Source organism: Puma concolor, chromosome A1, assembly GCF_028749965.1.
Source record: "Puma concolor isolate L17-30 chromosome A1, mPumCon1.1.hap2, whole genome shotgun sequence".
In the NCBI taxonomy this organism is placed as follows: Eukaryota; Metazoa; Chordata; class Mammalia; order Carnivora; family Felidae; genus Puma; species Puma concolor.
In genome coordinates this window covers 198,043,761-198,051,159 of record NC_141667.1, presented here as the reverse complement: position 1 = coordinate 198,051,159, position 7,399 = coordinate 198,043,761, and the positions used below count along the sequence as shown (strand labels likewise).

Sequence of the window (7,399 nt, the reverse complement as noted above, 5' to 3'; positions counted from 1 at the left end):
TTATTGTATGTCTGGTAATAATTGGACCTATTATTTTAAACTTAATGTTCACCATACTGCTCTATATATGTAAACAATCATATGAAATTGCCAGACACTCTAAGGAATCCAGAATACACTCTGGGGATTTGTGTTGTTTATGTTTTTTAAATTTATGATTGGGAATTTATTTTATTCTGGTAACTCTTATAAACATTGGAAGCAGAAAAAATAGTAATTGTACAGGAAAACTAAACAAACAAACAAACAAACAGTTCATTTGGTACTTGCTGACAAACCTATGTATCTATAGGAAAATGGTCATATGAGAACTAAATATAATTCTCTATGAATGTCCAAAATATTCCATTTAAAATACTGAAGTAATGTATCTCTGATAAGGCTTATAAATGCTTATCAGAAAGATTCCTCCGACTCTGGGGACTTTTTGTTGCATTATTCTGACATTGTTTTCTAGAATCCCTGAGCTATAAATTTTAGTAAAATATTGTTAATTTATAAAATTTAATGTTGTGCTTTATAAGATGCATGCACTTGGAAGATATCACAATTTGGAACCTTTGGCTAGGCACAGAACTTGCAAAAATCTTGTATAACAATTTTCTTGAAAGATATCCATTATTATATCTGAAAAATTTTGCAAATATCAAAATCATCAATGGTTCCTAAGGAATTAACATATAAGAATCCTATAGATATGAAAGGACATACCATATGTACATATAATTATATATATATATATATATTCCATATATATCATAAATATTATAATATCATATATACCCTATATCACAAATGCCATATATACCATAACTATTATATATAACATACACATCATAAATATCATATATGTTTTAATTACTGTTTTCAAAGTTACTAATCCCTAGTTTTATAATATCTAGTCTTTTTTAAATTTCAAATAGTGTTATTTTTTTCTCTCTAGCATTATATTTTACTTTTGTAGAATGCATATTCATATGTTCTTTATGTTTTTCATGACTTTGCTTACCTTGGTCAAGTTTTACTCAAGTTTCTTGTCTATAAATAACATTGACATAATAACTCCTTTAATGTTCTTGTCCACTTATTCTATTATTTGTTTCATTTCTGGTTCAATTTCCATTCATTGATTTTTTTTTTCTTGCTTCGTTTAATTTTAGTTTTTCCTGATTCATTACAAACCTGATAATTTGGAGTGCTATGTCATACATTGTCAATTTTACCTTGTCGAGTGGTAGGCATTTTAATGTTTCTATAAATATACATGTGCTTCTGGGATAGGTAAAGGAAATTAAAATTACACATTTTATTGTTATGAAAAGGAAATAATTTTTATAGTTGTTCTTAGTTCTTGCAATAATATAACCAAATCTGAGGAAATAAAGGAAAAAATAAAAAGATAAATATGAGAAGCTCAAAAATCTTATAAACATACTGAGTTGAGCAGAAATTCAAATTTACGACTAGAGTTTAAGAGTAAATTTAAGACTATAGTTATAATTTTTAAAACACAATTCCACATAATGCTTATATCTTGAGAATTAGTTTAGGTAAGAGTGTCATTTCTTAAATTTTTGGAACAATTCTCATGTTTCATGTAGCCACAAATTTACTATTATTATTGTTGTTGTTGTTGTTAATATTGTTATGCTGATGTTGCTGTTGTTATTATTGAGTTCTTTCTTACTAGTGTATGTACATATCTTACCTTGTAAGCAGACTGTAAAGTCTTTGGACACTGGATACATATCTAACATTTTTTTGGAAATTCATAGAAGAAAATATGTAGCCAAATAAAGTTACTCTAAAGTTTATAAATTTAAAAGATCTGTGTGGCAGATACATCTTAATAATGTATATTGTTTTATATTTTGAATATACATTTTATTTGAACTCTAAGAAACATAATTTGGACTTCTGGTTCTGTTTATAGCAGAGTAAACTGTATTGGCTATAACTTGAGTTAGCAAGTCTAAACTGTAGTAAAATATAAAAATAACTATTTAAGAACAACTCAACATAAGTAGAAACTACCTATCCTTAAATAAAGATAAACAAACTAGATACGTGTTACATTTAGCTATCTTTTAAGAATACTTCCCAGGTAGGGCCAAATAGAAAAGGAAGAAGGAAAATAGAAACAGATGATCTTACTGAGATGCAGGAATAATGGTCAAAGTTTTTGAACCTATCAGATATAGTAGGAGTTGATGGGAAGTTCTAGAAATAAGGGAGTCACTAAGAGTGGATTCCCAAAATCTACACAAACGTTTTCTTCAAATCCATTTTGGACTCTAACAGTCCATCAGGTGACAAAAATCCAAGAGGTTCAGAAAAAAATAGCAGTTTAGAGATAAATTTTTTTTTAAGCTACAACCTCTGCTGGGGAAAAGAAAAAATAAACAAAAACCCTTGACGTAAAATTTCATCAAAAGAGAGTAGTTTGTTACAAAAAAAAATCTGGTGTTTCAGATAGACAAAGTGGACTATCTTAGGAGTCAGCTCTGGACTAAAGGTTTTTCTGTAGGACAAAGGGCAGATATCTACAATTTTTTTTTTTTTTTTTTTTTTTTTTTTTTTGTAGAACCAAAACCAGGCCTCCACAAGATCACAATAATCCTCTGGTAATTTATCTGTCAGAATAAAACCTAGCATTCCGTTATATAAGAGGCAACACTGATACATGGTGATTAACGTAAGAACAGTAATTGCCGTTGGTTGAGGAAAGGATAATGTTTGACTAGAAAAAAAGAAGAAGGGGACTTTCTGTGGTAACAGAATTTTTTATATTTTGCTCTAAATTTGCACACATTTGTGAAAAATTTTCGAACTGTGCATTTAAAATCTCATCATCTTATATATGTAAATCAAACATCAGTCAAATTTGTTATTAAATACAAGACGAATCCAAAGACAAATTGAAGATTTCATATCCATTTAAGTTAAATGGATATGAAGCTTGCAGTTGTGTGTGTGTGTGTGTGTGTGTGTGTGTGTGTGTGTGAGTATGTGTGTGTTGACCTAAAACTAGATAAAGACTGATTTGCCAGATCCAACCCACAGGAATCAGCAATCTTACCCAAGTTACATTTTACTAATAATTTCAAACTTTTAAAGAGTAAGTAAGCATAGGTAAAGCAGAGATGTCTGGCATATCTTAGATGTCCCATTCTGTTCTACACTTCACTTATTGTTCCCTGATACAGAACGGTAGGTTCATCAGGTCCTAAATGAGGTCCTACATCACCTCATACAGCAGGGAGCATTCATGCTATGAAACCTCTCCATTTTTTTTTTTTCCCACAGAGACTTGACTACTTATCTGACATTTGATGTGGAATTAGGCATAAATCCATAGATTGCAGGGGTGTTCACACGAAATGATCATAAACCAGTAATATACTATTAACAGCATTACCAAGATAAATACTCTCCCCTAGCAAATACTGTTCACCTTGAAGTCCAGTTCTCATGCTTACAAAAATATTAGATGGGGCCATTTGCCTTCTCTTTCCTCTGTGAGTGCCTGGTCGCAGAACTGCAGATAAATGGAACACAGGTGAACAACATTATCCCCTTCCTTCCCAGGTTTTACAATAAAAGAAACTAACAATGCACTCCCCATTGTATTCATTTTTAATTTAGGTTGTAATGAACTTACAAAGCAATGCTTATTTATCTTTACTCAGTTTTAATGCTGGACAAATCCTTCACAATAGCTACAAAGAGATTCCTGAATAAACACTGACAAGTAGCATGTATAAAGTTGGGTCTCTGAAGATACCTTTGATGATAACAGTTTTGTCTAAGGGGATGTCCACAGAGTACCCTGTGGGCATGAGGTGATTGTAGTTATAAACTTTCACAAAACATTGATCTTTGACCTCTTGACGATTTTCTTCTTGTCCATGGCACTGTCACTTTGTGGGAATAGCAGTCCATTTCAGTCACAAGAGACAGCATGGCTGTAGGGATGATCTGAGGTACCATCATCAATGTTCTTCACAATGGCTGCTTTGCATCCAGAGTAGCATTGGGCCAGGGCCAGGACCAGAACCAACGTCTGGGGTGCCATGAACTTTAGTAGACACTTGAGCCTACAGCAGAATAGAAGAAATGACATTTCAACTCAAGATAAGGTCTTTAAAGGAGTGATTAAAGTAAAATGAAGTCTTTTTTTTTGTTCAACGTTTATTTATTTTTGGGACAGAGAGAGACAGAGCATGAACAGGGGAGGGGCAGAGAGACAGGGAGACACAGAATCGGAAACAGGCTCCAGGCTCTGAGCCATCAGCCCAGAGCCCAACGCGGGGCTCGAACTCCCGGAACGCGAGATCGTTACCTGGCTGAAGTCGGACGCTTAACCGACTGCGCCACTCAGCCGCCCCTAAAATGAAGTCTTTAAGGTGGACTCTAATCCACTATGACTTATGTCCTTTTCAGTAGAGGAAATGTGGAAAATATCTGAAACTTGTGCGCACAGAGGGCGGACCATGTGAGGATACAGTGGGAAGGCGGCCAGCTGCAAGACAAAGAAAACAAGCCTGCTAACATCCTGACCTTGGACTTCTCACCTCCAGAATTATAAGAAATGAATTTCTTGTTGTTGAAGCCACCTAGTCCGTGGTACTTTGCTATGGCAGGCCTACAAGACTAGTAAACTTACCCAGTCTACTTCAGTCCTCAACGTGATAGGTAGCCTAATTGTAAGTTTTATGGGCCACAGAAACAAAAAATTGATGCTTTAATTCATATTTAAAACGGGATTGCAGACATAGCAATTGAAAAAATATTTTTATTCTTTAGATTTTTTTTCTATTTGTGTGTATGTGTGTGTGTATGTGTGTTTTAGAGTATGTACATGTTTGGGTGTTGAGGAAGGAGAAAAATGACTTTGGGTAAGAAGTATGTTAATGCCAAATAAAATATAAGTGTATCATTTCACCTAAAATACTGTCTTGAATATTAATAAATCCTATCATTCTCAATGTACAAAACTGAATAAGTGCCAAAAATCAATCATTAAATAGGCATAAACAAAGAAAAAGTGAAGTAAATAATTAATAGCTTGTATGTCTTTCACCTCTAATTCAAAAATTGGTCAGATTGTTTATTAGTTCATTAAATTTTCACTTCAGTGAGACATCAAAGCCTTGCACTCTGTATGTTTTGAAGTATATATGTGTTTACAACTAAAAACTGAGAATACATTTTGACATCTCAGATTTTCTTGCAAAATGAGTAAATGAAGGGTCACACCATGAGTATGATCCTAACCAATAGCTTGAAATAATGTGGAAATCATAAGATTGTGATTTTAAATAACAATTAATTTCTAAGTGTCTCTTTTTACAAAATGAATTTTAAAGAGATATCAATTCTTTTTTTTTTTTTTTAATTTTTTTTTTTTTTAACGTTTATTATTTTTGGGACAGAGAGAGACAGAGCATGAACGGGGGAGGGGCAGAGAGAGAGGGAGACACAGAATCGTAAACAGGCTCCAGGCTCCGAGCCATCAGCCCAGAGCCTGACGCGGGGCTCGAACTCACGGAGCGCGAGATCGTGACCTGGCTGAAGTCGGACGCTTAACCGACTGCGCCACCCAGGCGCCCCGAGATATCAATTCTTTAATTTTGATTTGCAAGACCTCTGATAACTTTTACACTAACACTATATATCTCTATCATGCAAAGTTGTCAGAGGAATATAGCAAAGAAAATCAAATAGCAGTTCAGAGAACTTACTAGACTTTTCTGGGACACAGAAATGTTAAAGAAATCAGATATGCCAGAGGGACACATCACACTTTAAAATAAATTCTATTTAAGGAAGCCAACCTATATAGCAGTTTTCTGCTCTTTTTCTTTCTTTTCTTTACTTTTTTTTAAACCAATTTCTCACAAAGCCCTAGCATCTCAGTGTACTCTCAGACAAGATTTATTAGCACAGGATTTTAGTTACTTGTCTAAACTTCAAAATTCTATTTTGTAGGATACTAGAGGCTATTCATTAGCATACTGTGAAGCATGTCATAAATAATTTAAACTATAGTTGTCAAGATAAATGAAAAAAATCAATTTATGCTGTGCTACCCTTAATTTTTTATTGTGCATGGATTTGCTTGCTTACTAATCTATAAAATCTAGTAAATCACAGTCCCTGTCATTTTAGTGAATTAATCTGCATCATTTCAACTTGACTGATTATGTCTAAGGAATTCCATCAAGAATCTTAGACTGTTATTCAGATATTGTTTTTAAAATGAATGTAAATACTTTCTCAAGTGATGTTCAGGAAACTCCAGGAAGTAATGAAGCAAAAATATTCCAACAGATTAGTATAAGTTATTTTTCATCATTCAGAAAATTTTAGAATAACAAACTTAGGGCAAAACATGGAAAAGAGAACATCAAATTGACTCAAAATATATTAACCGGGGAAAAAAACCAGGAAAGCCATCTATTTTTACTGTGAGGATTAGCAAGTTTCAGAGATAATCTAGACTCCAAAAATACAAATTAGAGATTTTTTTTTTTTTTTTTTTTTTTTTTTAAGATTCCAGCTTAGTGCTTAAAGTGAAGAACCAGTAAAAAAGGTCTGGAATTCATTTTAGTTATGTAAGTTACTCAAGAAGTAGCCTTGAGTTAATTTTTTTAACTTGTCTTTTAAAGAAAAGTTATTCCTTATCTGTGATTTCTTGGCATGATCCTTTGTCACATGGGATTCTTTGATGTTAAATTTACACTTGGCATCCATTTTAGGATCAATCTCAGTCAATTTGAATCTTTTCAGTCTATCACATACTGACTGAGGGACTTTTGGTTTTAAGGATCCTCTGCTATGAAATTTGTTGCTAGAAGTGGTAAACATTTTTACGACTGTCTTTGGGTCAGAATTCTATGCTTAAATATATTTCAGCCAATGTGAATGATATCATAATCTCATGAATAAGACATTGTTTGGAATCTATGGTGCTCTGTATGAATTGAACACCCCTATTCAACATAATAGTAATTCATTTCCTTTTTTTTTTTTCTTTATACAGATTCATGAAGTAGAGTTTTCCGGCTGTGACAGTTACCTCAGAGTAGTTTGAATCTCTGCCAAACTACAATTTTCTGCTTTGTAAATATCCTATAAAATCATACGCTCGAATTTCATAGAAAGCCAATTTAGACTGACTAAAGATACATTTTGGTGAATAAGATAAACAATAAATAAAATAAATAATAAGCACAATACAATTTAATACAAGCTTGGTTGAGTATGTGCATTTAAGCTGTTATTCATTGTGCTAGAGAAATAAGTATAACAGAAAACATATAAAAGCTTCAAAAAATTAGCTGGGCAGTTTCTGGTTCTGCATGTAAGTAAGGAGCATGGACGTCACCAGTTCATC

At 32.9% G+C, this 7,399-nt stretch overlaps 1 pseudogene; it reads right to left on the bottom strand.

Annotated features, from left to right (window-relative positions):
- Positions 1 to 3,621: 3,621 nt before the first annotated feature.
- Positions 3,622 to 4,091, bottom strand: LOC147584709 (large ribosomal subunit protein eL27 pseudogene; annotated as a pseudogene).
- Positions 4,092 to 7,399: the final 3,308 nt, after the last annotated feature.